The sequence below is a fragment of the Rhinopithecus roxellana genome, chromosome 5 (genome assembly GCF_007565055.1).
Source record: "Rhinopithecus roxellana isolate Shanxi Qingling chromosome 5, ASM756505v1, whole genome shotgun sequence".
Classification (NCBI taxonomy): Eukaryota; Metazoa; Chordata; class Mammalia; order Primates; family Cercopithecidae; genus Rhinopithecus; species Rhinopithecus roxellana.
In genome coordinates, this window is record NC_044553.1 from 29,922,774 (window position 1) to 29,939,577 (window position 16,804).

The following is a 16,804-nucleotide window of genomic DNA, read 5'->3' on the forward strand; positions in this document are numbered from 1 at the left end:
TCAGGCCTGGTGCTGAGACCAAAAGGCAGAGCTCCAGATGTACACTGAGGAACCCTTAATTCATGGACAATAGATGGAAGATTGACAAGTGAAAGAATATAAGAGGAAAAGAAACTTCAGCACATAATTTGGAAAATGCAACATTTAATTATTATTATTATTTTTAAAACAGGGTCTCACTATCTCGCCCAGGCTGATCTCAAACTCTGGGCTCAAGCAATCCTCCCGCCTCAGCCTCCCAAAGTGCTGGGATTACAGGCGTGCGCCACCATGCCCACCCTAGAAAATGCAATATTCAAAGCATGAGCAAAAATAAGAGTCCCTCAAGGAAACAGAGGAATAGCCTGAAAGATAGGAGGACACTGAGAGAGGGGTATCACAGAAACCGAGGGAGAACACTTCATGAGGGCAGAAGTGGACATTGACAAGTATATAGAAAGGCTGAGAAGTACTAACATAAACAGGAAGTCATTAGTGAGTCAAGGGGCAGAAGTCAGTTTATAATGGGTTAAAGAGTAAAGAGAATATGAAATATGAGGGGAGACAGTCTTTGAAGGAGCTTGCTTGAAAGTAAGGAAGAGTAACAGGCCAAAGCTTGAAGACGAAGATTTGGTAGACTGATGAAACACTCAAAGAAAATTTGCCTCCTAACTGGCTTAAAATATAAATACAATTAAGACGCAGCAAGGCCAGGGGCAATGACTTCGCCTATAATCCCAGCTACTTGGGAAGCTAAGGTGGGAGGATTGTACGAGGCCAGGAGTTTGAGACCAGCCTGGGCAACATAGCAAGACCCCTTCCCTTTAAAAAAAAAAACTCATTTTTTTGCATCTGTGTTATCAATCAGTACAAGATTGCTCTCTCATTCTCTATGTTTTTGTTTAAAAAGGGGGTTATAAGCTAGCAAGAATGGGTGCAATGGAGAACACAATAATTCACAAGGTACACAGTACATGTTGATCACTTAATACATATTTTACATATATTTGCAAAACAGTGCTATCTATTACACTGTAGTAAGAATGAAAGGATCAAATGATGATCATTAGCAACTTACTCTTGTCCTCAGCTTCAAAGAAACAATAAAAAATAAGTTAAATAGTGTTTTCCTTGCATTATCCATTCCTTAAGACTCTACTTTTCTGTCATGTACAGGGACCATATCTATCTTGTTCTGGTACTAAAAACACTTTTGCAAAAACTGTAACAGTGAGAGACATCCAACATAGCTGATTCTATCTTGCTTCTAAACTCACAAGCTAACTACCTTTGCTCATCCCTATACACACAGGCCAAGCTGACTATGGGAGGAATTTAGTTTGCAGTTTAACTTTAAAGCAAGGATGATAATGGCCCCTTCTCAAAACAAACCCACTCTTTCTTTGGGGACAGACACTGCTTTTATAAAACTAATGAAAGGCCAAAAACAGAATTATGGGCCGGGCGCGGTGGCTCAAGCCTGTAATCCCAGCACTTTGGGAGGCCGTGACGGGCGGATCACGAGGTCAGGAGATTGAGACCATCCTGGCTAATACGGTGAAACCCCGTCTCTACTAAAAAATACAAAAAAATTGCCAGGCGAGGTGCCGGGCGCCTGTAGTCCCAGCTACTCAGGAGGCTGAGGCAGGAGAATGGCGTAAACCCGGGGGGCGGAGCTTGCAGTGAGCTGAGATCTGGCCACTGCACTCCAGCCTGGGAGACAGAGCGAGACTCCGTCTCAAAAAAAAAAAAAAAAAAAACAGAATTATGGTAGGCGCCTGAATTCTGTTAAGGTTTAGGCATAGTTAAATAACAACTAGTCATTGTTTCCTAACTTACCTTTTTGTAATTGCCTACTACTCAGGAGTCACTAGCTGGTGGCGATAAGATTTGTAACTTCTGGCTGGGTGCAGTGGCTCACACCTGCAATCCCAGCACTTTGGGAGGCTGAGGCAGGCAGATCATGAGTTCAGGAGTTTCAGACCAGGCTGGCCAATATGGTGAAACCCCGTTTCTACTAAAAATACAAAAATTACCCGGGCATGGTAGCACGTGCCTGTAGTCCCAGCTACTCAAGAGGCTGAGGGAGAAGAATCACTTGAACCCAGGAGGAGGAGGCTGCAGTGAGCCAAGATTGCGCCACTGCACTCCAGCCTGGACGACAGAGAGAGACATGGTCTCAAAAAGAAAAAAGATTTGTAACTTCCCAATTGCCCCTACTGGTAACATTGCTGTTGTGAAACCTAAGACTGGTGTTTGAGATATTTTTTAGTGGACCAACTGATACCACCCAGGTGTCCCCAACCCAGGAAACGACTGAGCACATGAAGATAATTTCAATACCCCCGTGATTTCATCCCCAACTCAACTAATCAGCAGTGCCCATTCCCTAGCCCCCTCCCCACCAAACTATCCTTAAAAACCCTAGTTGTCAAATTCTCAGGGAGGCAGATTTGAGAACTATCACACACCATCCTCACTGAGCCACACTGCAATTATTAAACTCTCTGCTGCAACACCAGTCTCAGTGTATCGGCTTTTTCTGTGCAGCAGGCAAAAAGAACCTGCTAGGCTGTAACAGTACCTGGCACAATACCCAGTAAAGAGTGATTTAAATGCTCAATGAATATGTGTGTGGGCAGCAAGCCACCCAGGTGCTGAGGCAAGAGGCCGAGGGCACAAGCTGTTCCAGTAGAATAAAACATATAAAATAAGAATAGTTATGCTAGATATAGATCATAGATATGATTACATATGAATATCATTAATCATTAGTTTGTAGCAACTACTCTTTATTCCAATATTATAATAATCCTCACTCTACAATCATAACCTAGGAAAAACCAGGTCATACAGAGGAGTTGAGACATAGTGAGAAGTGACTATAAGATAAGAGTGTGAGCCTTCCGTCATGCCCGGGCAGGGCCACCAGAGGGCTCCTTGGTCTAGCGGTAACACCAGCGTCTGGGAAGACGTCCTTTGCCAAGCGGACCGTGGTCTAGCCGTAGCGTCAGTGTCAAGGAAAAACACCCACTACTTAGCAGACTGGGAAAGGGAGTCTCCCTTTCCCTGGAGTTTAGAGAAGACTCTACTCCCCCACCTCTTGTGGAGGACCTGACATCAGTCAGGCCTGCCCACAGTTATCTGGAGGCCTAACCGTCTCCCTGTGATGCTGTGCTTCAGTGGTCGCGCTTCTAGTCCGCCTTCATGTTCCATCCTGTATACCTAGCTCTGCCTTCTAGATAGCAGTAGAAAATTAGCGAAAGTATTAAAAGTCTCTGATATGCAGAAATAATGGCGTAAGCTGTCTCTCTCTCTCTCTCTCTCTCTCTCTGCCTCCGCTGCCGGGCAGGGAAGGGCCCCCTGTCCAATGGACATGTGACCCACGTGACCTTATCGATCATTGGAAATGGCTCACACTCCTTACCCTGCCCCTTTGTCTTGTATCCAATAAATATCAGCGCAGCCTGGCATTCGGGGCCACTACTGGTCTCCATGTCGTGGTATTAGTGGTCCCCCGGGCCCAGCTGTCTTTTATCTCTTTGTCTTGTGTCTTTATTCCCACAATCTTTCGTCTCCACACACGGGGAGAAAAACCCACCGACCCTGTGGGGCTGGACCCTACATATGTGTAAACAAATGAATAGAATAATGGCTAACAAAATATGCATAATATGGGCCAGGAGTGGTGGCTCATGCCTGTAATCCCAACACTTTGGAAGGCTGAGGTGGGAGGATTGCTTGAGTCCAGGAGTTACTAGCCTGGACAACATGGCAAGGCTCCGTCTCTACAAAAAATACAAAAATCAGTCAGGTGTGGGGGCACATGCCTGTACTTTCAGCTACTCAGGAAGTTGCAGTGGAAGGCTTAGTTGAGCCTGGGAGGACAAGGCTGCAGTGAGCTGTGATCATGCCACTGACTCCAGCCTGGGTGACAGAGTGAGACCCTGTCTCTAAATAAATAAATAAATAAGCATAATATGCACACATAATGTGCAAGCATTTTATGCCAGGCTCTATATCAAGCATGTTACATGCATTTAATCCCGCCAATAATGCAAGTATTATTATATTCTCCATTTTTCAGATATAGAAATAGGGAGGTTACTTTGTCCAAAATTACAACCAAAACATGAAGCAGTTTAATGCCAGAGCCTTTGCTCTTAACCATTATGCCCAGAAATGACAGAAACAGATTTTAAAATCAAGTAACACCTTGTCAATAAGTATTAAAACAGGGAAAGAAAGACTGTGACAGAACAGAAACAGGACAATCTACTATACGCCAAGTACTAAACTAGGCACCAGAAATACAAGAGAAATTAAGATCCATGCCCTCAAAGAGTTCACAGCCAAGATATGTAAACAAAAAAAATGTAATGCAGTATGAGTTCTATAATATTAGAGATAAACTGCTGCAGATATAAAGAAGATTCAAAAATTTGGCTTATGAGGCTTCACATGAGCATTAAATCACTAGATTTTACACATTTATGAGAAGAGTATTCTAAAAGAAGGTCACCCACAAAGTCATAAAGGATCTAAGTACATGTGATAGATGATTGAGATGACAGGCTAGAGGACTTGATACGAGTTAAGGTAGGCTGAGGTGGGAAGTATGATCAGACAAGAAAAGTAAGCTAAAACCTTATATGCCACTGTGGTATACAGTAGTCCCTTGGTATCCATGGGGGAGTGGTGCCAAGACCTCCCTTGGATACCAAAATCCACCAATACTCAAGTCTCTGATATAAAATGGGGTACCTGCCAGGCATGGTAGCTCACACCTGTAATCCCAGCAATTTGGGAGGCCAAGGTGGGTGGATCACCTGAGGTCAGGAGTTAGAGACCAACCTGGCCAACCTGGTGAAACCCCATCTCTATTAAAAATAGAAAACTTAGCTGGGCATGGTGGCGGGCACCTAAAATCCCAGCTACTGAGGAGGCTGAGGCAGGAGAATCACTTAAACCTGGGAAGCAGAGGTTGCAGTGGGCCAAGATTGCACCATTGCACTCCAGCCTGGCCAACAGAGCAATGCTGCATCTTGAAAATAAAATAAAATGGGGTACTATTTTCCATGTAACCTATGCACATCCTCCCATATACAGCCAGGCTTTGCTTAACAACAGGGATAAGTTCTCAGAAATGCATCCTTAGGTGATTCAGTCACTGTGTGAACATCATAGGGTGTGCTCACAAAAACCTAGATGGAATAGCCTATTACACGCCTAGGCTATACGGTATAGCCTATTGCTCCTAGACTACAAACCTGTATGGTGTGTTACTGTACTGCATACTATAGACAGTTATAACACAATGCTAAATATTTATGTACCTAAATGTGGAAAAGGTACACTAAAAACATAGTATTATAATCTTATGGGACCACTGTCTATCACTGAACAAAATGCTGTTGTGTGATGCACGACCATATTTTAAATCATCTCTAGATTACCTATGATACCTAATACAATGTAAATGCCATGTAAATAGTTGCCATACTGATTGTTTAGGAAATAATAACAGGGAAAAAAAAAGTCTATACATGTTTAGTACAGATGCAATATTTTTTTCCTAATTTTTATTTATTTATTTATTTTATTTATTTATTTTTGAGACAGACTTTGCTCTGTCACCCAGGCTGGAGTCCAGTGGAGCGATCTCATCTCACTGCAACCTCTGCCTCCAGGGTTCAAGCACTTCTCATACCTCAGCCTCCCAAGAAGCTGGGATTACAGGCATGCACCACCATGCCCGGCTAATTTTTGTATTTTTAGTAGACACAGGCTGATAGCCAGGCTGATCTCGAACTCCTGACCTCAAATAACCCTCCCACCTCAGCCTCCCAAAGTGCTGACATTACAGGTATGAGCCACCACGCTCAGTCTTTTTCCTAAGATTTTCCATCTGTGGCTGGTTGCATCCACAGATGTGGAATGCATGGATGTGGAACCCACTGACAGGAACAGCCAACGATAATATGAAATATATTTAGTCTCTGTCCCTGATATTTGTCACCTGGTTTCTAAAACGTATGGAATTTTCTGATAGAAATGTCTTTGTTATTTATGACTCTTTTGAGAACAACTGCGTTTATGTTAATCCGGTAACTTGGGGGAAGCCCTATATAATCAGGACGGGGCCAGTCACCAGAAAGACGAAGTGCTTAGAAGAGAGGACTGAACTTTCAGCCTCACCCACCAACCTCCAGGAAAGGTGAGTGGGAGGGCTGGAGATTAAGCTCTATAAAGACTCTTGAACAATCAGATGCGTGAGCTTCTGGTTTGCTGAATAAATGGAAGTGCTGGGGGAGTGGCCTACCCAGAGAGGAGACAGAAGCTCCCCACTCCCCCACACCTCACCCTTATCCATCTCTTCATCCAGCTGTTCATCTGTATCCCTTGCAATATCCTTAATAAACCAGTAAACATGTTTCCCTGAGTTCTGTGAGCCATCCTAGCACGTTAACCAAACCCAAGGAGAGGGGAATCGAGGGAGCCCCAGGTTGCAGCCAGTCACCTCAACCTCAGCTCACCACAACCTCCACCTCCCGGGTTCAAGTATAGTTTACGCCATTCTAATGGTGTGCAGTGATATCTCACTGTGTATTCTCCTAATGTTTAGTTATGCTAAATATCTTTTCAGCAACTGATTTAACACTCTATATCTTCTTTGAAGTACCTGTAAAAGCTTATTAAATATTTTTAATTGTTTGTTTTCTTATTGTTGAGTTTTCAGAGTGCTTTATATATTCTGAAAAGTCCTTTGCAGGTGATTCGCAAATATTTTTCTTTCACTCTGTAACTTGTCTTTTCATTCTTTTCATAACGTCTTTTGCAAGCAAAGTTATTTATTTAATGAAATCCAAATTATCAATTTTTTAATTTTATGCATCATGCTTTTGTCATCATTTGACAAGCTTCTTGCCTAAACTTAAGTTACAAAGATCTTCTCCATGTTTTCTTCTAAAAGTTATACAGCCTTCTATCTCACATTTCGATGTGCAGTATATCTTCAGTAAATTTTTGTATAATGTGTGTAGTTTCGGTGGAGGTTCACTACTTTTGTAAAAGGATGCCTGATAGCTCCAGCACCAAGACCATTCGTTTTCCACTGACTCGCCTTTGCGACTTTGTAGATTATTACTGGCCTTCTTTGTATGGGTCAGCCTATGTCCAAAATCTCTATTTTACTCCACTTGATCTATATGTCTATCCCTTTGCCAATACCACAGCCTTGATTATCCTAGTTCTGTACTAAGTTTTAAAACCATATAGTTTGTTTCTTTGCTTATATTTTATATTTTTAGACAGGATCTCACTTTGTCACCTAGGCTGGAATATGGTGGCACAATCATAGTGCACTCAAATTCCTGGGCTCTGGCAATCCTCCTATTTCAGCCTCCCAAGCAGCACGGGACTACAGGCATGTACCACCATGTTGAGTCAATTTTTTTTTCTTAGTTTGTAGAGATGGAGGTCTCACTATGCATTTTTTTTTTTTTTTTTTTTTTTGAGACCGAGTCTCGCTCTGTCGCCCACGCTGGAGTGCAGTCTGGAGTGCAGTGGCCGGATCTCAGCTCACTGCAAGCTCTGCCTCCCAGGTTCACGCCATTCTCCTGCCTCAGCCTCCTGAGTAGCTGGGACTACAGGCGCCCGCCACCTCGCCCAGCTAATTTTTTGTATTTTTTAGTAGAGACGGGGTTTCACCGTGTTAGCCAGGACGGTCTCGATCTCCTGACCTCGTGATCCACCCGTCTCGGCCTCCCAAAGTGCTGGGATTACAGGCTTGAGCCACCGCGCCCAGCCCACTATGTATTTTTTAACTGACAGAAATTATATATTTTTATTGTATAAACATGTTTTGAAGACAGGTATACACGATGGAATGGCTCAAACTAATAACATGCTTACAAACACATTTTTAATAAGAACACTTAAAAATCTATTATCTACGTGATTTGATTTTTTTCCCCAACATTATTCTTCTTTTTCAACATTGTTTTGGCTACTCTAGATCCTTTGCTTTTCTATATTAACTTTAGAATCAGCTTCTCTATAACTACAAAAAGTACTGCTGGGATTTTTATTACTATTTCATTAAATCTATAGATCAATTTGGGGAGAATCAATATCTTCCAATTAATGAACCTTCCATTAATGAATCTTCCAATTATTGAATATGGTATGCCTCTCCATTTATTTAAATCTTCTTTTACTTCTTTAATCAGGGTTTTATTTTTTTTTTTTTGAGACAGAGTTTCATTCTTATTGCCCAGGCTGGAGTGCAATGGCGCAATCTCAGCTCACCACAACCTCCACCTCCCAGGTTCAAGCGATTATCCTGCCTCAGCCTCCCAAGTAGCTGGGATTACAGGCATGCACCACCATGCCTGGCTAATTTTGTATTTTTAGTAGAGATGGGGTTTCTCCATGTTGGTCAGGCTGGTCTCGAACTCCTGACTTCAGGTGATCCGCCCATCTCAGTCTCCCAAAGTGCTGGGATTACAGGCGTCAGCCACTGCGTCCAGCCCAGATCCTGCATATATTTTGTTATATTTACACCCTCCATATTTCTTTTTTTTTGGAGCTATTGAAATTTTTTAAAATTCAGTTCTCAATTGTTCATTGCTAGTACACAGAATTATGGTTGCTTTTTGTGGCCTGATCTTATATCGCTTGCTAAACTCACTTATTCTAGGAAGTTTTTACGATTCTTGGGATTTTCTACATAGACAATCATGTCATCCACAAACAGGAACAATTTTATTTCCTCCTTTTCAGTCTATATGTCATTATTTATTTATATATCTTTGCTGCACCAAACTCAAGTCTCATTCTGGGTTGCTGATGACACAAATGTTAGATATTTTGATATTATCTCATAGGTCACTGAGGCTCTGTTTATTTTTTTACATGGTTTTCCCTGGTTGTTCAGATTAGATCATTTCTATTGATCTGTTTTCAAGTTCACTGAATCTTTCACCTATCATGTCCATTCTGCTATTGAGCCCATTCAGTGAGTTTCTTATGTCTGTTATTGTACGTCTTGGGTCTAAATGTTCTATTTGGTTGTTCTTTATGTCTTCTATTCCCTTGCTGAGATTGTCTATCTTCCTGCTCATTCTTGGAGCAAAGTCATAATAGCTGATTTAAAGTCTTTTAAACATAATTTTAACATCTGTATGATCCTGGCATTGGCATCTACCTTTTTCTATATGAGTTGAGATTTGTCTGATTCTTTCTAAGCTGAGTGATTCCAGGTTGTATTCTGGACATTTTGAATATTATGTTATGAGACTCTAGGTCTTATTCAAGTCCCACCAAGAATGTTGGTATTTTTGCTTTAGCCAGTAATTGACCCAGTTGAGTTCATGCTTCAAGTTCTCACCAGCCTTCTGTAGGTTGTATTTCTAATGTCAATTCAGTTTTTAAAGCCTTTGCAGTTACATTTAACGTGTTCCATAAGTACTCCACGTAGTTTCCAGTTTGGGATGTGGGCAGTGGTCTATCCCATAATTCAGTTCTCAAAGTCCATATGTGCTGTTTAGGATTGGACCCATGCATGCACAGACTGGAGGTCAGCTCAGGAGTCCAAAAGCAACTTTAGGTGGTCAGTTTCCCAAGTTCCTCCCTCATCTACAATCTTTCATTTCACTGGGGCTCCCCTTTTCCAGTCTTCCAGCAGAACTCTCTGGGGCTTTATTAACACCACTCTGCAGAGTACTTCCCATGACTGTGCTCACATCAGGCAAGGCCAAGCAACAGAACAGCAGAGAGAGAAAAAAAGCAGTGGGGATTTGCCCAACTCTCTTCAGACCACAGCTCCTCCAATCTGAGAAGAAGGATCCTCTCCCTCTATTTTAGGCTTTTGCCTGCCCCCATTGAGGCCACTGTCAAGGATTGTTTGAGGCCTGGGTGTAAGAGAATAAATAAAAAGAGAGAGAAAGATGTAGGATTTCCATGCTTTCTCTGGGCATTAGGAGACCCCTTTCCTCCTCCTCGAGTCAGAACTAGAAGACTTCTCTCGATGCATTTTCTGTCCATGTCAATGCTCACTTCCAAGTTGCAGGATACATTAAGTTCAGGCTGGGGCATACTGGAAGAAAAAAATGGTAAACTCACTGCTGGTTCAATGGTACTTTGAATTCTGGTCTTCTTCCCCAGTCTGTCTCCTACAATTTACTTTTCAGAGGCCTCAAATAGCCACTCCAAGAATTTTGCCCAGGTTTTTAGTTGCATTCAGTGGGAGAGACAGAGTGAAGTGCGCTGACTCCATCTCATCTGGAACCAGAATCTGGACTACTGTTTTTCTTAACAAACTTTGTAGAACTGATTATTTTAAACTACTTGTATAACCTGGAACTTAATTAAAAATTAAAAATAAATCCTATAATAATCTTATTGAGGTAGAGGGAAAAAGCAAGTTAGTAGAATCACATTTTTTAAAAGCATATGTACTTTTGGACATTATATGTATGTGAAAAAAGGTGAAGTTCTTAATTATACTTTGCTTCTTATATTTGAATCTTGCTTTACCTGTGGACTTTCATAAATATTAGGACGATTACACATTTTTTAAAAAGAAGAATAAAAAAAGCAGGAATTACCCAAAGTGTGAGAAAAAGGAAGCAGTTTGCAGGAGAGAGGCTGTAAGCCTTAAGAAACTGAAAATATGGCCAGGCGCTGTGGCTCACGCCTGTAATCCCAGCACTTTGGAAGGCCGAGGCAGGTGGATCATGAGGTCAGGAGATTGAGACCATCCTGACTAACATGGTGAAACCCCATCTCTACTAAAAATAAAAAAAATTTAGCCGGGCGTGGCGGCAGGCACCTGTAGTCCCAGCTACTTGGGAGGCTGAGGCAGGAGAATGGCATGAACCCGGGAGACAGAGCTTGCAGTGAGTGGAGATCACGCCACTGCACTCCAGCCTGGGCAACAGAGAAAGACAGAAAGAACGGCAGAGAAAGAACGGCAGAGAAAGAAAGAAGAGAAAGAAAAGAAAGAAAGAAAGAAGAAAGAAAGAAAGAAAGAAAGAAAGAAAGAAAGAGAAAAAGAAAGAGAGAGAGAGAGAGAGAGAGAGAGGGAGAGGGCGGGAGGGAGGGAGGGAGGGAGGGAGGGAGGGAGGGAGGGAGGGAGGGGGGAGGGAGGAAGGAAGGGAAGGAAGGAAGGAGGGAAGGAAGGAAGGAGGAAGGAGGAAGGAAAGGCAGAAAGAGAAAAGAAAAAGAAGCCCTCCTCCATAAGTCCTCCCCCTACTCCCTCCAGTCCCTAAATACAGAACGACCCTCCCTACCAACTCCATCCCCTCAGAAATCCCTCCCCACTGTCCCCCAGCATCCATCCTTCCCTACTCGAACTCCGGACTGTCCCTGTCTCGGCAAGAAGGAAAGAAGGAAAGAAAGAGAAAATAGTTCAGGAAGACCAGCACTCTGGAGAAGTAGCAGGCAGGGGTCAGCTCAGTGTTTTGTATGCCATGTTATGGTGTGTAGATTTTACACGAGAAAAAAGATTATGAATGGTTTTTAGCAAAGGCTGGGGAGTGACATAACTGTTTAGTATGTTAGAAGGATCACTCTTGCCGCAAAACATTAAGGTGAATAGAAAGTAAATCTTACTGACTGAATTTAAGGGAAACAATGAGTTGCAGAATAGCATATATAGTTTGATTCCATATGTTGTTGTGGAAGGTGGGTAATGGAGGGGGATTTTATATATACATACATAAACATATGGATGATTATATATTATTTTAGACGATTTTATATATGTGTGTATATATACATATCTATACATAGATATATAGAGCTGATTATAATATGCATAGAACATTTCCGGAAAATACACAGGAAACCGGTAACACTAGTTAACTGTGGAGAAGAAAGCGAAGAGATTAAAGGAAACTTACTTCTCACTTTATTTCGTTGTGTTGATTTTTAAGTTTCTTATTGTGACCATTTACACTCTTAAAAAGGTTTATTAGTGAAATGGAGGGAGAGTCTATGCATTAACTGGATATTAGTTATATATGAATGATATTAAAACAAGATAAAGTATCAATGAGCCTAATATTCAGTAGCACTGTTCTAGCATATTGTTAGCACTCAAACACTACTATAGATGTCCTGATACATAAGATATTAACGACTTTTCTTTTTTGAAACGGAGTCTTACTCTGTCACTTAGGCTGGAGTGCAGTCACACGATCTTGGCTCACTGCAACCTCTGCCTCCCAGGTTCAAGTGATTCTCCTGCCTCAGCCACCTGAGCAGCTAGACTACAGGTGTGCATCACCGTGCCCAGCTAATTTTTGTATTGTTAGTAGAGATGGGGTTTCACCATGTTGGCCAGGCTAGTCTTGAACTCTTGACCTCAAGTGATCCACCCACCTCAGCCTCCCAAAGTGCTGGGATTACAGGCGTAAGCCACTGCACCCGGCCATTATCAACTATGTATACATTAAGTTCACAACACAAAATAGCTTTTAATTACATTACAATACAATGGGTATAAAGCGAAAAAGTAAAATCTTCTCCTTCTCTGACCCCTCTGATTCTAATCACCTCAGGGTCTTCTTGAGCTACATGTGATTCCAAATGTTCTTTGTGCATATGGAGCATATATAAATATGTACATGTGTTTTCAGGTAAAGACACATATATTCTATTCCATTTCAAGGAATGGAATATATTCCGCTGCTCCTTGAAATAATCTAGACCTATTCTATTCTCTACGTGTCATTTTTCTAAACGAAAGAAGAGTAACGAGTAAACGAATCCCCAAGCCTACAGATAATGTTACATCTTCCAAGGAGAAAAATGTTAAAATGAACATACTCAACAGATACAGTTATTGGAGACCTCCACACACCCTTTGATGAAACAATGAACATCAACAAGGACAAGCAAAAGTTACTTTAGGAGAAAAAAACTATGCACAGGATGAAATCAACAAAAGAGTAGATTATACGTTTACATGAGGATAAAGGATGGAATGAAGGGTAAGGATATATCCCTAATCTTTCAGGTCCCAGCATGTAACTATTATGCTCTCCCACAAAAGGTCTCTGTGGAGCAATTTCCACAGTCTTCTATACTGGATAAAGCAGTGGTCTAATCCAGAAATTACATACTTCTTCTATTCTCATGACTGGGAAAAAGGAGTGGTCATACATTGCAGCAGAACATGGAGGCTTTAAACAGGCACGGCAGGACAGGTGCAGTCGCTCTCCTGTAATAGTAACCCTCCTTCCCAACTCTCAGCTTGTGCTCTGTAGTCTAAAAGGCAAAAATAAAATCCAGGACCAAATATTTCAGGGTTAAAAAAAAAAAATCCCTGAAAATCAGAACAAAATCATTTCCCCTTCATGACCTATAAAGAAAAATGTAGTTTTCCTGACTTTATATGAGGCAAGACAAATTAATTCCCAAATATCTCAACTGAGAATAAAATTGTTTCATTATCAAATGATGACATTTATTGGTATTTTTTGGTATTAGTTGGACCTCCACTCACTTTACAGGATGGAAAGAAGAAAAATTTTAAATAATTAAATAATTCTTCAATTAATTACCTTCTCACCCAAGGGAATAAACAGAAGAACATCAGCTCTACTCAGGACGGTACACTGAAAAATGAAAAAGTACAAGAGATGATGCTGATCACTCGCAGCATGAAGAACTAAGATGGAACAGCAGGGCCAAACAACTTTCTATTCAATCACTGACGTAAGTAGTGATTTTTAAATACAACCAACGTTGTCAGATTGAACACACTATGGAGGGAACACACATAAGAACAAATGAGCGCTCCTGTAATCCCAGCTACTCAGGAGGCTGAGGCAGAAGAATTGCTTGAACCCAGGAGGTGGAGGTTGCAGGGAGCCGAGATGGCACCACTGCACTTCAGCCTGGGCAACAGTTCAAGGCTCCGTCTCAAAAAAACAAAAAGAAAAGAAAAAGAAAAAGAAAGAATAAATGAGAAATCAGATCTACAGAATTTTTTTCAAATTATTTATTTACTTAGACATGGGGTCTCACTCTGTCACCCAGGTTGGAACACAGTGGCATAATTATGGCTCACTGCAGCCTTGACCCCTGGGTTCAAGTGATCCTCCCACCTTAGACTCTCAAGTAGCTGGGTCCACCAGTGCACATGATTACACCTGGCTAATTTTTTTAATTTTTTGTAGAGACAGGGTCTCTCGCTATGCTGCCCAGGCTTATCTCATATTCCTGGCCTCAAGTGATCCTCCTGCCTTGGCCTCCCAAAGTGCTAGGATTACAGGTATGAGTCACTGCACCTGGCCTACACAATACTTTTAAAAGAAAAACATTTTGTTATGCTCAAGTAAATATTTATATCCAATTAGATGCCAGTAAATGATGTATAAACTTTTAAAGATCCTAAGAAGACTTCCTTTGATAAAAAGATACACTAAATATAAATACAGCAAGTCCTCATTTAATGTCATTGAGAGGTTCTGGGCTTTAAGCAAAACAACATGTAACGTAATCTGGTCCTGGAAAAACTTTATTGAGTTCAAAGTCATTCTGTCATAACATTAGTGAGGAAAGAAAATTGGTTTTGTTATACATTGTTTCGCTTAAAGTTGCAGTTTCCAAGAACCTATTGAGACTTAAGTGAGGACTTACTGTAACAGGAATTTTACAATACTGTGAATTCCTAAAACATTAAACCAACCTATATGCAAGAGTTAAAAAACAAAACAAAACAAAACAAAAAAACTCAAATCCTTAAACCGAATGAAAATTTTCTGGAAGATCCAGGGGACTGTCTTCCATTATAATAAAGAGTTGACTCTCTATATGACACGGTCTTGGGACTCGGAGCCCTAGTCATCGAAAGGTGACTATCAACAAGTATTTACAGCACTTTTCAGCAAATTATCCCAGAACCTCAATATTTATTTTTCTCACTCAGAAAAAAACTAACAATAAAGTTTATGAAGTAACTAACTAGAAATGGAACAGGTATGTTAGTTATGCTATCTTCCCACATCAATTTACAAATGTATGCTATAACTGAATATAAAGATACTTTGTGCTGTTATTTTGTCACTAAGCATAATATAAAAGTCAAGTTTAAATATACACAATCTCTGCCTTTTCAGAGGCCTACAATTTAAAAGAGAATACAATTTTTTTTTTTCTGTTCTTTTTGTTTTGTTTTGTTTTTGAGACGGAGTCTCGCTGTCTCCCAGGCTGGAGTGCAGTGATGTGATATCGGCTCACTGCAAAGCTCTGCCTCTCGGGTTCACGCCATTCTCCTGCCTCAGCCTCCTGAGTAGCTGGGACTATAGGCACCTGCCACCACGCCTGGCTAATTTTTTGCATTTTCAGTAGAGATGGGTTTTCTCCGTGTTAGCCAGGATGGTCTCAATCTCCTGACCTCCTGATCCACCTGCCTCGGCCTCCCAAAGTGCTGGGATTACAGGCGTGAGCCACCACGCCCCACCAAGAATACAAATTTATTTATTTATTCATTTTTGAGATAAAGCCTCACTCTGTTACCCAGGCTGGAGTCCAATGGCTCAATCTTGGCTCACCACAACCTCAGGCCTCTCAGGTTCAAGTGATTCTCCTGCCTCAACCTCCTGAAAATTTATTTTTTTAAAATACCATAACACAAGTTGAAAAGTGCACAAGATAATAAACAAGGCAAAATACAGTCCTTACTAAAACCTATTGAGAGAAGTGTGTGAGCCCAATAGCAATTAGTACCCAGTGGTCATATTGCAGTCTCAATTGTTTCCCAACACAAGGAAACAGAGTTACTAGGAGAAACAGGGCTCCTGATTCCGAATATGGCACAGAAAAAGTTTAAGGAACATCTGAAATACTCTGCTGTGCCAGAAAACAAGGACGACATCAAAGAATATTGGAGTTATGCAAGAAGAACACAAAAGCCAATGCAAAAGGGCTTCTACTAGTCAAAGATATGAAATTTAAGCTTCAAAAGGATAAAGATTTCAATGGTTTGAAATAAAATATAGAAAAAGGCATGAGTTCATAATGATACTCAAAACAAAAAAACAAATACACTGGTCATATAAGACCACAACTTACTATTCTGAAAATCGATAAATAGAAGAAAACTCAAGCCCTTTATCCTGTCCTTCCTATACTAACTACATTACCAGGGAAACAAATGATGGAATAACATTCTACTTTGTAGAATAATTCCAGTTAAGGAATTTAGAAGGAATCAAAGAATTAGGAAAACCACCATTTTGCAATCTCTAATGAAAACAATGAATCTAGGTGATGGATTCTTCCCAACAATAACAAGAGCACAAATCTCATTAATCCTCTAAATCTAACTAAGAGTTCACAAGAAATATGAAGGATGGAAGAACACATTAAAAGACACCACAAGGATGCAATCAGCCATATCCAGATTTTGGACTATTTTATCAAACTAAGAACTTCATTCCTTCAACAAAAAAATGGGAAGGCAAGGGAAAAAAAAAAGCAGGGGAGAACAAACTCTGTGACAGGGGAACAAAATATAATGCAATATGCCTGCCTTGTATATAAATCCTAATTTGAACAAAGCCACCTGTAAAATGATATTTTTGAGACAATGGCAGAAATTAAATACTGGATAGATATGAGATGGTATAGTAAAATAACAGTTAATTTTGTTAGGTTTTCAATACTATTGTGTTCACATTATTAAGAAAGGAATCACTTTGGGAGGCTGAAGCAAAAAGATCATTTGAGGCCAGGAGTTCAAGTTCTCAATATAGTGAGACCTTGTCTCTACTTTAAAAAAATTTTTTTGTGTGTGAAAAAAGAAAAAGAA

At 40.7% G+C, this 16,804-nt stretch overlaps 1 protein-coding gene across 6 annotated transcripts in view; it reads right to left on the minus strand.

Annotated features, from left to right (window-relative positions):
• TTBK2 (tau tubulin kinase 2) overlaps window positions 1-16,804 on the minus strand; it is a 178,606-nt gene that overhangs the window by 97,886 nt on the left and 63,916 nt on the right. The window contains exons 2-3 of one of the 6 annotated variants that reach the window (XM_030930652.1): window positions 13,551-13,604; window positions 9,371-10,078 (exon numbers count right to left, since the gene is read on the minus strand). The exons of 4 other annotated variants lie outside the window; for them this stretch is intronic. The gene's annotated coding sequence lies outside the window, so the exon portion shown is untranslated. The remainder of the gene's footprint in view (window positions 1-9,370; window positions 10,079-13,550; window positions 13,605-16,804) is intronic. One more of the 6 variants, XM_030930651.1, reaches the window with a different exon arrangement.